Source organism: Filicampus tigris, chromosome 4 (genome assembly GCF_054856515.1).
Source record: "Filicampus tigris isolate MCC_2025a chromosome 4, RoL_Ftig_1.0, whole genome shotgun sequence".
NCBI classification, from domain to species: domain Eukaryota; kingdom Metazoa; phylum Chordata; class Actinopteri; order Syngnathiformes; family Syngnathidae; genus Filicampus; species Filicampus tigris.
In genome coordinates, this window is record NC_141220.1 from 2,369,521 (window position 1) to 2,385,155 (window position 15,635).

General features: G+C 43.3%; 1 protein-coding gene across 1 annotated transcript in view; it reads left to right on the forward strand.

The window, feature by feature from the left end:
• The first annotated feature begins 799 nt into the window (after positions 1-799).
• LOC147148091 (uncharacterized) overlaps positions 800-15,635 on the forward strand; it is a 33,745-nt gene continuing 18,909 nt past the window's right edge. Inside the window, exon 1 of the mRNA XM_086027499.1 lies at positions 800-998. The gene's annotated coding sequence lies outside the window, so the exon portion shown is untranslated. The remainder of the gene's footprint in view (positions 999-15,635) is intronic.

A 15,635-nucleotide genomic window follows, 5' to 3' on the forward strand; every position in this document is an offset into this window, starting at 1 on the left:
AGATTCATTATATTTTGTTTTGATTATGTAATTTTTGTCGCTTTCAATGTAACTCAGCTAGGCGGGTGGGCGTCCCCTAGTGCCCTCTATTGATGAACCGCCACAGTGTTTCAACATGTACTGTACCACACATGGACTAACAGAAATGTTAGTTCTCACAAATTTTCTTGGTACAATGATGAGACACACACCCATACTGTCAGGCTGCATTGTCACGGTGCGTGAGATGTGTGGAAAAACAGAAATGGCATCCAGTCTGTTCTGGTGAAAGATGAAGCGATTTCTCTGGAAATGAAGACTGTTGATATCCGTCTCTGAACCCAGTCCTGACATGTGCCATGTGACTTTATCCCCCTTACACATAGTCAGACCTTGGTGGGTCCCATACACATACCCATTGATGGCTGAGAAACATAGAATTCCACAAAGGTTAAAGACATGTATGTGTGACTCAAATTGATAAAATAATAATGAAAAGGTTAACATTTTAGTGTGTTTTTTAGCTGCTGAAGGCTAAGACATTTGGTTCATTTATGTTAATAACTCATGTAAACCAGGTTAACATAGTGTCATAAAATAAGAGCCTGTTAATAAAAACAGCCGTTAAGGAAATACATGCATTGTAAATACTAAATAGATAAACATATCTTAAAAGTATGTTACAAGGTTGAAAACTGTGCAAATTCATTAATTTATTAATGTTTTTGTATTTGTATAAAATGATTAAACTATTTATCAAAACTTTTATTTTGAAGGACACGTAGCGACGTAACGTCGTGACGCATGTGACCAGAAATGCGCACTTTATATTTTCTTTTTTCCCTCGTGCTTTCTGAATACAACGAAGGTGCAGTAAGTCCTCGCAGAGCTGCTGCTAAACGAAAAAAGAAAAAATAGAAGGAAACCGAGCTATCGAATGCTATTTTTGTACGGAGAATGACTTATTTTTTGTATTTTTCACAACCGTTGGTGATGTACTAATTACTGAACGGGACTTGGTGAGTTTAAGACTTGTATTTTCTTTTATGCAACGAACATTTTATAATATTGTGTTGGTCAATTGATGAAAAAAAGAAGCTAAGATGTCGAATTTATGTTGTTTTATGTTAAAATGATGGCTGTAAACGGTGAATTGGGGCCTAATAGAATGCGGGTCGTGATACAATGTCTCTGCGATGTTTTTTTTCCACCTGCCACCGCCATTATTGAAACTGCGTCATTTTATTTGTATTCGTTTCATTCGACAGTAAACGGACTTTAACTTGTTATTGAAGTTACCCGATGTACTAATTGGGTTATTTATGCATATTATTTTGTTGTTATGATAGGCTACTAAGGTTTGATTCAGAAACGTCTGAACTCTTAACGGAGTTGGATTCTTTGTGCGTGAGACGCAAGATGGCGAGCCACCCACGAACCCCTTGAACTGTCTCTCACGCAGGAGCGGAGAGCAATTGCGGGACGTTTTAATATCCATCGGACCTGGTAGGATCTATCTGTTGTTTTCTCTGCTACACCGCAGTGGACTCTAAACTCAGGATTGACTATTCGGACATTCAGAAGAACATGAATGATTGAACCAGAGACAATTGAATACTTGGATTAGTTCAGTCTTTTGCTGAATTATTTTGAGTTTGTATATTGTGTCACATTTATTTTTTTAACAACCATACATAATGATGCTGTAATGGTGTTATTGAATTGTTGATTGGTTTAAGCAACAAAGCAGAAATGGTTGAGATTTAAAGGTGGACTTAAGTGATTTGAACAAGATACCTGCCTTTACTGAACTTTATTCAAAACAAAGGTAGGGTCACATAAATAGATTTAAACGTAAAATTAGAATTTATTAAAATAACAACCCGGGTTGAGAACTGTATTTTCAAAACTAGATAATAGGTTTAAAGAAAAGGCATAAACAACCAAAATTATTACTTGAAAGCAGAGGGAATATATTTTCCTTACAGTTTTATGTAAATCGTATGTCCATTATGTGTCAATTTTGTGTGTCATTTGTATGTCAATATGTTTGAATTCAACTAAAAGAAGCCGGCAGTTTAAACTTATTCTTGGTCTGTGGTCATTCAATTGGTTTATATTAATTACTACTACTTCAAATAGTCGAACTTAGTTCTGGTCCATTGATCTATTTAACTGTAGTCACTCCAGAAGTGTTACACTCACATGCAGCTAATGTTAAAAAAGAAAGTTTAAGTTCAGTATAATGATTGGCTACAATGCATCATGTTGCTCTCGATAAAGCCCTCATCCTCCTTGTAATTGTGGTCGGAGCTGTGGCGAAAGCACAAATGGTATCATGTAGATACCAGCTCAGGTTTTCATCAAACACTGTGGCCAGCGGGTGAAACTCTTTCTTATAGTTCTACAAAGTGGACAGAAGAGAAAGAAAGGTGAAGATATGGCATTCCATCTACAAAAAAAATAAAAAATACTCTATTCTATTACTCATCGATCAATCAAAATGCTTGATAAGCAGAGTAGTAATGACATTAACACTCAAACATTTGTAAACTACGTATTACCATTTTCAATATTTGGATCAGCTGCACCAATAAATGTGACTTGCGCCACTTTAACAGTACCATGATAATGTTATAAACGACGGATGACCATATTATAAAACATGTTCTTTGCAAATCCTTCATTTCTCTTTCAGCTAACAATATCTGTGCTGGGTGCACACCAGCGAATCCTATTCCATTTCTCCGTGTCCTCTTCATCTTCTGCTCGAACTCCAGCTATCTGCAAGTCTTCCCTCACCTCATTCCTGAACCTCTTCTTTGGTCTTGCTCTTTGCCTCCTACCTGGTTGCTCCATTTCCAGCATACTTCTACTGAGATTCTGTATGGACCGTCGCTCCTCTGTACATGTCTTAACACTGTCAAGCTGACAGTCCATGCTCCATCTACATCATTCCAAAAGAGAATCTCAGCATATTTAACTCTACCACCTCCATGTCTGTCTCCTGTCTTCTGTTTATCGCTACAGTCTCCAAACCATACAACGTAACTTGTCTCATGACTGTGTATAAACCTTTTCCTTTTCACTCTCACAAAACCCTTTACTGACTCTTCACAGGGTACCCCTATTGTAAAACAGTAATAAATTAAACAAAATTTACACTTTGCTTCCATTTTTACCTGTATCCCCTTCTCAAGTCAACTAGGTTGACAGACAAGCATTGGTCCGACCAGTCCAGCGTTAGTGTCTTTTACAGGGTCTATGCTTGAGTAGTACAGGTAGGTCAGACAGTCAGCCTCCCCTTGCACCAGTCCAGCACCCACAGGCACAAAGCACTCATATGTGTGCGTCTTCCCTGGTGCAACCAGAGCAGCTGGAGGAGGCGTAGCTATCCCTAATTATACACAAATGTAGTATCAATGTATTGGTTACAGCTCACAAATTTTAAACTCAAAAGGGCATTTGTCAAGTTTATGGACGATCACATCACTTTACTCATTTCATGTTTTAATTCCCTTAATTTTTTGCAGTGTAGCACTCTAAGGCTAGGTTAACACCGCAGGTCTTATTGCTCAATTTGGATTTTGGGAAAAAAAATCCAATTTTTTTGTGTAAGCGTTCATATTACATTATAAATGCGACCTCGGTCTTGTCCTCTGTATGAACACATGTGTCGCCAAAGTGACCCACATGCGCAGAAGAAGAGACCACGTCACTCCCGACATTGTGTTTTCGGAAGTAAATTTGGTCCAACATGTCGGGGCATTTATACAGTGAAGTGATTAGGTAGGAGGTAGAAATAAATACAGTATTTGGGGGAAATTATGAGGTGAGGCTTTAATATCTCATTTCATGGAGACACCACTAACGATGACGTCATGTCATTACCGTGCGTAAAAAATGAATCCATCTGAACCGTGGCTGAATTACTACTATGACCATAAATGTCCACTTTATCCTGTATGTTTCAAGTGGGATTAAATTAAAATAAAATATAAAGTCAATAGTGTTACTAAAAACAATTTTGCAGATTCGATCCCTGCTGCCAGCACTTAGCCTCTGCCTCCATTTTGAGCTCCTGATGACGTCAATGTCGGATACATGCAACCTGGCCGTTCAGACCGCAGTTACATTGGAAAAAATTGGATACGTATCCGATTTAGGACCAAATATGAAAGCGACCCAGGTCGGATTTGAAAGAATCTGAATTGAGCCATTCAGACTGTCATAAAAAAAAATCCGCTACAGGTCGCATATGGACAAAAAAAAAACGATTTGGGTTGCATTTGCCTGTGGTGTGAACCTAGCCTAAATGAATGGAGAAGACGAAAAACAGTGCCATGGACAAAAGTCAGTTTTCATTCATATGAAATGCAAGCTCCACCGTACAGTAACAGTGATTAAACCTTCTAATTTGTAGTGATAGTGTCCCATCTTGTTCAATACTGTACGCCATGCAGCTGTATAGAGTAAGGCCGACTGGCCTTATTCTTGAAGACCACCTTGATGGTGTCTTTCTCTTCAGCTTGCAGTACTGGACCTGCGGTAGACACACAATTGAAATGTTTGCACTTTGTTCCAAATGGAATCTTGTCAAGGTGGCATTAGCACAGGGATAAATTTATGAAAAAAAATTGTGAACAGTAAAGTTTTAATTAAACATTGACTTTTAAAAAGTTTTAATTCAACCAAAATATAAGGTAGATTCAACTGCATCTTTTAATCACAAACTTCAATGTTGAAAAAATGTTGTTGACTCAACGTTGATTGACCATTAATCTTCAATCCTAACCAAATATCAACCTTCTTAACCAAATTCAACATTGATTGTCACGATCACGTGAGGAACTCAGCCCAATTGGGAGAAAGACAGACGAGTGCAATAAACAAGTCAAAAGGACAAGACAAAAGCTAAACTAGATTGGGTTTAGAAACAAAAGAAAACAAACCTAATCTAGAATTATCAAAACTGGAATTACTTACGTGTGACAAAGCTAAACGACATATTGCGTGGCTGTGGAAATAAGCACGCGATCGACAAAGGGAGAACAGACCAACAGAACAATATCCCGGCGACTAGCTTCCACTTCTCCAGCACCTATATACCCAGCTGATTGTCATGCCAAACAGGTGTGCACTGGTCCACCAGACCCAGGGACTGAAAAAAATAACAATCAGCCACAGAACATGACAGTACCCGCGCCTTCAACGGACAGCCCCTGGCGGCATACCTGGCGCAGTGGGATGGAGAGAGTAGAAGTCCCGAAGGAGGGACGGCTCAAGGATCCAGGAGCAGGAGACCCAAGAACGCTCCTCAGGACCATAACCTTCCCAGTCCACCAGGTACTGCACCCCCCTGCCCCTACGCCTGGCGTCCAAAATAGACCTCACCGTGTAAACTGGCTGACCATCGACCACACGAGGAGGAGGAGGAGGCACGATGGGGGACACAGTGGGCTTGAGCAGACCGGCTTGAGAGGAGAAACGTGGAACACAGGGTGGACCTTGAGGGACGGCGGCAGCTGTAGCTTGACAGCCGCAGGATTGACAATAGAGACAACCTTGAATGGACCAATGAACCTAGGACTCATCTTTCGAGAGACGCCCGCCAGATGCAAGTCCCGAGTCGAAATCCACACCTCATGACCAGGACGATACACAAGAGCCTGAGTCCGACGCCGGTCAGCCAGCCGCTGATTGCGCGCAGCAGTACGAGACAGCGCAGCCTGTGTGTCACGCCAGACCCGACGGGCCCGCCGAAGATGAGAGTGGACAGATGGAACGGACGCCTCCCGTTCCAGCGAGGGAAACACCGGGGGCTGGAACCCATACCCAGTCTTAAACGGAGACAAACCAGTAGCGGAGCTGACGAGGGAGTTGTGGGCGTATTCCACCCAGAGGAGGTGGGAGGACCAAGTAGACGGATGCTGATGGCAGACACACCGCAACACAGCCTCCAGCTCCTGGTTCGCACGCTCAGTTTGGCCGTTGGACTGGGGGTAAAATCCAGAGGAGAGGCTGGAAGAGGCTCCTAGTGCTCTACAGAAAGCCCTCCACACCCGGGAGGTGAACTGCGTCCCCCTGTCAGAGACCACATCAGAAGGAATGCCGTGAACGCGGAACACCTCCTTAACCAGTAAATCTGCAGTCTCCAAGGCAGAAGGCAACTTCGGAAGGGCAACAGCGTGGACCATCTTTGAGAACCGGTCAACAATGGTGAGGATAACGGATTTGCCGCCAGACTTGGGAAGACCGGTAATGAAGTCCAAGGCAATGTGAGACCATGGGCGAGAAGGAACAGGCAGCGGATGTAGAAGACCAGCTGGGGGACGATGGGATGATTTGTTGCTGGCACAAACACAGCAAGCGGCCACAAAGTCCACAACATCCTTCCGAAGCCCAGGCCCCAGAACCTCTGGGAAATGAGAAATCTCGTCCTGGTCACACCCGGGTGACAAGCCACCTTAGAACAATGTCCCCATTGAAGAACCTTCTGTCGCAGATGAACGGGAACAAACAGCTTGTCTGCAGGGCAGTCCTCGGGAACCTGCGTCCTCCTAGCTGCATCAGCCACTTTACCTTTCACCTCCCACTGCAGAGCCCCGACGATCCGATCCCCCGGCAAGATAGACTCTGGTTCTTGGTCCTCAGTACCAGGGCAATGGATCCTGGATATTGCATAGTGCCGTTCTGTGAGCCGAGACGGTAGGAGATGGAGAAGTCAAAACGGGTGAAGAACAAGGCCGAACGTGCCTGACGAGGATTAAGTCTCTTGGCGGGCACCTTAGCACCCTCCAACCAGTGCCTCCATTCCTGCAACGCAAGGACGACAGCCAGCAGTTCCCTGTTACCAACATCATAGTTCATTTCAGTAGAACTGAGGCGCCGCGAGAAGAAGGCACAGGGGTGCAGCTTCCGGTCGACCGGCAACCGTTGGGACAGGACAGTCCCCACTCCTGTATCCGATGCGTCAACCTAAACAATAAAAGCGAGGTCGGGGTCAGCGTGAGCAAGGACAGGAGCTCGAGTAAACAACGACTCAAGCGAGTTAAAAGCGGTTTCAGCCTCAACAGTCCAAATGAAAGGTACCTTAGTTGATGTTAGCCTTGTCAGAGGTTGCGCCACGCTGCTGTAGTTGCGTATGAAGCGCCTATAGACATTGGCGAACCCAAGGAACCTCTGCAAGTGCTTTCTTGATATAGGAGTGGGCCATTCGACCACAGCCTGCATCTTGGCTGGATCTGCTCTGAGTTGGCCCTTCTCCACTATGAACCCCAGAAATTGGACAGAAGTTACATGAAATTCACATTTCTCAGCCTTGACATAAAATCTATTCTCTAAGAAACTCTGAAGAATAAGCCGGACATGTTGTATGTGTTCCACAAGGTTTCTGGAAAAAATAAGGATGTCATCTAAGTACACAAAGCAAAACCTGTTTATCATGTCGCGCAAGACATCATTGAGCAGATACTGAAAAACAGCAGGGGCATTGGTAAGTCCGAAAGGCATAACCAGATATTCAAAATGACCCATAGGAGTGTTAAAAGCTGTCTTCCACTCATCCCCCTCCCTAATTCGAACCAAATGGTATGCATTGCGCAAATCTAGTTTAGAAAAAATCTTAGCAGACTGTAGTGAGGTGAATGCAGACTCGATCAGCGGGAGCGGGTACTTATTTTTTACAGATATTTCATTAAGACCCCTGTAGTCAATGAGAGGCCTCAGTGTATTGTCCTTTTTGGTTGTAAAAAAAAATCCAGCGCCTACCGGGGATGAAGAGGGTTGAATACGGCCAGCAGCAAGTGAAGAAGATATGTATTTTTTGTGCCCCCTGCTCGGGTTGGGAAACATGGTAAAGCCTAGAATGTGATAGTGTAGCATTGGGCACAAGATCTATGGCACAATTGTATGGTGTGGTGTGGAGGAAGAGACTGCGCTTTGTCCTTACTGAAAACCGCATGTAGGTCATGATATTCGGAAGGGACATTAGCCAAGTCAACCTTTTCCACGATTTCCTTAGCAGATGGTGGTGTGGAAAAAGAAGCGGACAATAAGCAATGTGAATGGCACAATGGGCTCCAATTTTCTATTCATGGTATGTCCCAATTAATGTTAGGATTGTGCATTTTAAGCCATGTCATGCCAAAAACTATCGGTGCAGAGTGGGAAGGCATGACAAAATACTGAATAGACTCACGATGATTAGCAAGTACTCTTAACAAAAGAGTCTCCGTTTTATGCATTACGACTGCCAGGAGGCGCCCGTCTAGGTCATTCACCCTTTTTGGAACGTCAAGCTTAAGCCTAACTGAACACTTCAGAAACTGGACAACAGACTCATCCAAAAAAATATCATCCGCTCCTGAATCAATTAGGGCTGCGGCTCTGACGCTAAGCCCACCTGAAGAAATAACTCCATCGAGTTCAAGTCTCTTCTTGCAAGCAATTCCTTCCTCCCCGGGATACTCACACACTGCCGCTGAAGAATGTTGGGAATAACCAGAGGGCGGAGTAGATGGAGTACCACGAGGCTGTGTGTCTGTCCGATGATCTCTCGGGTTGCCAGAGTTCGGACGTGGGTTTTTTGGACAGTTGGCAACCCGGTGGCCTGGGAGGCCACAGTAGAGGCACACTCTCAGCTGCATCCGTCGGGTGCGTTCCGCAGCCGAAAGACGACCTCCTCCTAGCTGCATAGGCTCCTCAGAAACGGAGGCAGCCACCATCGCAGTCGAATCCGGCAGCTGAGGGTTGACGATACTGCCTCTCGCACTCGTCAAGACCCATGAAGGAAGATGCCCCGTAGACTGGCCACCTCGTTCCTTTGCATGCTCCCTCTGGCGCTCTCGTAGGCGGTTGTCCAAACGGATTGCCAGCCCAATGAGTTCCTCCAATCCGGAGGTCTCATCACGTGCCGCCATTTCGTCCTTCAAGCGGGGATTGAGTCCCCGCCGAAAAATGCTGCAAAGTGCCTGCTCGTCAAAACCACTCTCTGCGGCCAAAATGCGGAAGGATATGGAAAATTCTGCCACAGATTGAGTCCCTCGTATAAAGTCCAATAGTCTACTCCCTGCTTTATTTTTAACAGGGTGGTCAAACACTTTCTTCATTTCAGCAAGAAAAGATGAAAGGGATGAGCGCAATTCCGGATTATTGTTACTGATAGCCATGGCCCATTTGGAGGAGTTGTGGAGGAGTTCAACAGGAGAGGCCGCCATGCACTACGTTATTGCATTAGGTGCTGTAATGCTTTGATTTATGTTTTTCTAGAGGTCCGTGAAGTGCACATGAATGCGATTGGCTGATGTTACGTCTGTTCTGTTGTTTCGATGTGAAATGCTATTGTTGATTTAGCACGTCGTGTGTTAGATTGGCTGACTTTATTAACATAAAACAAGAAAGGTTCATATGTAGAATGTAGTAGAACAATAGATGGTGGAGTCTGGTGGACATTAGCTGAAAAACTGGAGTAGCAGTCAGCAGTGAAATGAAGATAAGTACTGTTTCTCTTGGTTCTCTTCTGTTTTAAATCAGCAACATTGCTGTAGGCGGCACGGTGGTCGACTGGTTAGCACGTCCGCCTCACAGTTCAGAGGTCGTGAGTTCGATCCCGGCCCCGGCCTCCCTGTGTGGAGTTTGCATGTTCTCCCTGTGCCTGCGTGGGTTTTCCCCGGGTACTCCGGTTTCCTCCCACATTCCAAAAACATGCATGGTAAGTTGATTTAACTCTCTAAATTGCCCCTAGGTGTGATTATGAGTGCGGATGTTTGTCTCTGTGTGCCCTGCGATTGGCTGGCACCTAATTCAGGGTGTCCCCTGTCTACTGCCCGAAGACAGCTGGGATAGGCTCCAGCACGCCCCGCGACCCTTGTGAGGATAAGCGGTATCGATAATGGATGGATGGAGATTGCTGTAGTCTTAAAAGGCACTGTTAGGAAAGAATGTGCTCAGGTACATGCATGTACATTTACAGTTCATAATCGTTCTGTAAATGCAGTAAATATAAAAGTTTTCAACATACATAGGTGCGGCTTATATAAAGGTGCAGCTTATTTAAGTTTTTTCCCAAAATATTCTAAAAAAAAATATAGCGTGGCTGCGGCTTATATAATGGTGCGGAAAATACGGTAGACTAAAATAGTCATGGACAATTCTGACTAAAGACTAAAATGCTGTGACTTTTAGTTGAGGAAAACTTGACTACATTAAAAAGAGTATGAATATAAATGGCATGAAAGCAGTCTGTGGCATTCGCAAAACGCAAATTACACAACCGCAAACTGGGTAACACAGAAAAACCTTTAGAAAAACCTCGCAAATATTGCAAGAAAGTTCTTACGCTATCTAGGTGTTTTTTCAGATGTGTCGAAGTAAAAAGTACTGTATATCGCCAAATTGTAATGAAAGCACATTTATCGCATTTTCATGTCACGTGACCTCCAGCAGCCACATCGACAATCACTGTTTTGACAGACGACCTGCAGGGGATAGAGGGAACGGGGGCACTGTGATGGGGGAAGTGCGCTCAGCCGGGAGCCACCGTGCACCGGGGTGGGGGTCACCGCAGAGGATGATTCCATGTGTCCCTGGCGGCTGTCGCACCCGCTTAGTTGAATCCCCCGTACGGACTTCACGAATGCACGGGCCCCACCCGTTTACCTCTAAATGGGTTAACACCATGTCATGAATCAGTTGATTGGAAATAAGATTTTATTAAGGCCAAAAGGAGTTGCTCCCTAACTTGCCGCGCGCGCACGTGTATGCCCCTTCTTATGTCTTCCTTCTTATAGGGAGCAGGATGAATATTCAAACTTACATATGCATATACATGTGCATTGGTTACACTCGAATGGCTAAATCCTTTGTCCAAGAAAAATAAGTCGATCATGACAAGTTGGCGCCACAAAGTCTACTTCAAATTGCACCACCCTAAGATTTATCACTCAAGGAGGTGTTAGCATCAGGCAAGGCCCAGGAATGTTTGTCCAGACGTCCACTTCCTGAGGGCCTCTTGCTCTCCTCCTGAAGAACCAGTGACCTATTGACCCCCTAAGTCTACAGAATGTCTCCTCCTCAGCTAGGAGCATTCCAATGGTTTGATGGCGATACCTCCCATCTAACTATGGGGACATTCCAGCTATGACTGTATAAATCTATTTTAAAATATACTTCGTTTCCCTCCTTCGAGGCAATCATCTATTGCCTCAACACCTAAAGCAATAAATCAACCATGACATCACCATGTAGTCAGAAATTTCATTCCAATCTTTTATATCAAACTATTAAGCTACAATTTAGAAAAACGAATTAACTAAATCCTAAATAACGCTAAAGGCATGCTACTTAAGGTTATTTTAACTAAGAAAATCCTAATATAATAAGGCCAAACCGCTCCCTGACATCACCCAGAAACCCCCCTGTGCGACCACCAGAAAATAAATCAATTCAAATCCCAACACCAGTTTCCCATCCAAAAGCAACCCCCCAAATTGAGCCGAGGATAACGTGGTCCACGTGTGAGAATCAAGGATTCGCCGAACCTCCCTCGAGAAAAAACTCTTTTGCGAATCAAAAGAGAAAAAAAGGATGGAGATTCTTCCTAAACACATCAGTGACCCTTTCGTTCACAAGCCAATCAGAACAAAGGACCACTGTCACAAAGTCAAAACATCATAAAAATCAAAACATTTAAAACAAGAACTAAAGGTGAGCATTAAAACTAATTACCGAAAAAGCCTAAATGTTAACACATAAAATCACACACTTATAAATTAAATAAAACATTCATGCTATACGCTAGTCAAAACAAAATACAGTAAACAAGTTTCTCCCCAGTGTTGCCCTCAGGGTGTGTGAGTGATGCAGAGTCCAAAACACTGACAAAGCAGCGCATCTTCGAACAGGGTGAACCTGTCCAGGGCCCGCTGTCCATATTTCATAGTCCTCTCATTAGTCCAACATCATCCATCAAATCCCATGCGGGACCCCGAGCAGCCCCACATGTTCTGCAAAAAATATACATCTGCCAGTACAATGTAATGACAACACACACAGAATAACACACATTTCATGCAAACAACATCACACTAGGCAAAGACAGTCATGTTTAGAGTAAGGTATCCATCCATTATCGATACCGCTTATCCTCACAAGGGTCGCGGGTCAGAGTAAGGTATGAGATCAAAATAAGACAAAATGACCATCAAGCAGTCAATTAAATTGCTCATAATAAAACAAATGCAATAACTAAAAAACAAATGCAATAACTAAAAAAAAAAACTCGCACTTCATCTCTAACCATAGACTGGACATGACTGACTCAGATGGGCAACACTGCATGACAAATAACACCAAATAAACAAAAATAACAAACATAACAATAAATCTAAATCCCAAAAAGAAAGGACACTGGGATACTTGTCAACGAAAGTAACAACTTCTAGATTCTCCGCGTCCTCCTCACTATTAACAATTATCATAAGCAACTGAATTCTGTCTTGGAACGTCGGGAACGTTAATAGCACTATATAAAGATAACACAATTACGCATCACAACAAGATGAGTGCCACTAAGAGCTGGACTATAATAGCTCCTACAGGACCCAATTTATCTCGCAACCAAGCGCCATATCATGCTTAAGATAGGTCAATCTATGACTCCTTTGTGGAATTGACAAGTATTTGAACCCCTTAATAGTCTCGTTAGCAAACCCCCTGGAGAGTGTAAGTAATGTTATGATACGCCAAAAAGGTAACACCATACCATGGAAAAAGACCTATTCCCCATTTCTCACCCAAACTAATTCTCCAATGATATGATTCCAAATTATGAACTTGTGCCATGTCTCTCTTTCCTCTATTGTTCTTAACACTACGGTAAGCATTCACGCGTTTCTTACTGCTCCGAATTGTCATCACGTCATATGGGAATTTTCTCAGATTGTTCATACACCAACCACAGTAGCAAACTATATTGACCGGTACTTGATACAGGCACTGGAATTGATTCAAAAACAGAAAATAATGTACACGGTGTCTGAACCCGAATGAGACATGGACCCTTCACTGATCCTGCTTCTCTAACCGAATGCGTCAATCGCTGATACCACATATTTCTACCAGCCCACATGTCGGTGCCTTGTAATGCCAAGGAATCAAATCCATATGCCTTCCATTTAGCTTCTCGTCTTGACAAAGCACGCAAATTATTCCTCACCTCTGCAGGTGACCAATCAGACTCAGAAGAATAATCCTCCACTTCCATTCCAAGAGTCTGCTGTTGCTCAAGTGACTCCACCTCTTTCATTAATATTTCAGAATTTTCAGACAAAACTCCAGTTATGCTATTTGAAGTCATTGTGGACAACTGTACGTTCCCTTTTTCACCAGTATTAACATGCTTATTTCCATTCATTGGTATCTGTCTATCCCTAATTGGTTTCTTTTCTGGTCAGCAACACTAAATGAATAATGTAGCCAATAATTTTCTGATCAACGCCACTACTGACGTTTTCTGGATTATATTCAAAACAAGAATATTTACAATGTCCCCAATTCGCCGCTCGAATTTTCTGACTTTTATTTTATTAATTTATCTTATTTATTTGCATTTTTATTTACTAAAGGCTTATACAGGACGAGTCTGTGACGCATGGTATCACTATACTGTCTCAGATGCTTCTCTGTAAACCAGATTATCATTTCTGTCATAACACAGTGTGAGATGGAGGGGTCGATCAGAGGGGTGTAGAGGCATGAGAGTCAATCCAGGGTTTCCACCACTGGAAGACCAAGTAGACGCCGCCTCCCGCCTTTTGTTCCTGTTTGAAGTCAGGCCCAATAAATATAGTTCATGTTACACCGTTACATCTGACGGACAATTTCCGTCCACAGTTCATCAGGGTCCCCTCTATTGTCAGTCTCTCTGGGCAGTCCCTCTGGGCTGCAAATGACATTACCCCCGGATTTGATAAAATGATCTCTGCCCGTTCAGCTTCACTTGATCTCCCCCATTTCCTGTCAACAAAAATTTCCAAATGGTGAGACACCTGACAATTTAAGTGACTCTCACCCCCAGCCATGAGTGCAGGGTATTTCCTAAATTCAGTTTTAACTTCGACTGACAGTGTGTCAAACAAAACAATTCTATAAATAACCCTTGGGATGTGACCCCATCATATCTGTCCAAATACTTTTTGCAATTTTAGAGATGTAGACCGGGAACCATGGGAGAGTCACAGTCCGGGATCTTCTTCACCATCAGCAAGGAGGAAGGAAAGCTGTCACAGCTGATCACGAGCACACGTCATCACACCCCAGGCTCCTGCCATCTATCAGTCCATCTATCAGTTTTTCTCAGGCCTGGACCCATGTTTTGCCACCAGCAGCCAGTCCGGGCAATGTCTGTTCACGTCAGTACATTCATTCTCACATGTAAAGACAGGTCCTAAATCTTTACAATCCTAATGACATGCATTGCATTCTGAGTGTATGATCATGGGTTCATGCACATTCAAAAAGAATAATATATGAAGCTGTTACTGAATATATTTTGAGCATCATGACTTATTGATTGAAAGTACGCAGACTATAGCTGGAGTATAAGGTTGTGTGAAACTATATGGAACTAAATAGTTCATGTCCTATTCGAGTACTTTGGCGAGCTCTGGTGGCTTAGTTAAGAATTACAATTGTATATAATTTGGTTTTGCAATTTGTGGCACATTCTGTTAGGGACTTAACCCACCAATTAGAATCAAACCACATCACCTGTCGTGACAACTGTTACACCCTATGCGCTCTCGCTACATCACTTTTTTGATGTGACACTTGATAACAGGAAACATGATAATGTCAACAAACACCAAGGATAAAACGTTTGAGTCGAGTTCATATTCAAGCAACAAAGTCGTTAAGAAGAAAAAATATCTTTATTATTAGAATTGAGCACAGGTGGCATGGATGGGAAACTTGCGTTTACACCTCAACAACCACACGATGATCATAACAATTAGGACTGAATGCGTGATGACACATTTTCTTTTGGAATAAAAACAATTCACTTTCTAAGGTCTGGGGTGACATGCGCAGGTAGCAGAGTAGGTAGACTGGATGTCAGTCCAATTGGTGGTCCAGGTGGGTCGTTTTCATCTGTACAAACTGCTGTTGGCCAAGCAGGTCCTGGTGGGGGCCTAGGTGGTGGTTCAGGTTTGAAAGGTCATGTTTAAAGGCCTAGATAGACCAAACTGACGTTGGAGGTCCTGAAGCCTCGTATCTGAATGCGCCGTCTGATTGGTGTAGTGAGTACGTCGTAGCGTCAGGAAGTGTCTGGTGGGCGTTTACGCATGTTGAATCGTCGTCGCGAGTCGTGACATTTGGCCACTCTGATTGGCTGTTAGCTAGCAAATCAGCAATCGGAACACCAATGGGAAGTGAGAAATACGGAAAAACAGTGAGCACACCTCCGCTGCCTTATTCTTCTTACAAGTACAAGAGAGGGCTGACAATTTAAGTATTTCACAATACCGTGACAAGAACGTGAGGGTTTACTTCGCATGGGCGTTTATCATGAGCGAAGAATATTGCCAAATACATTGTTTACGTTTTTATAATCCGCCCCAATAGCTTTCCGGTTGGATTTTTCGAACAATGAGAAA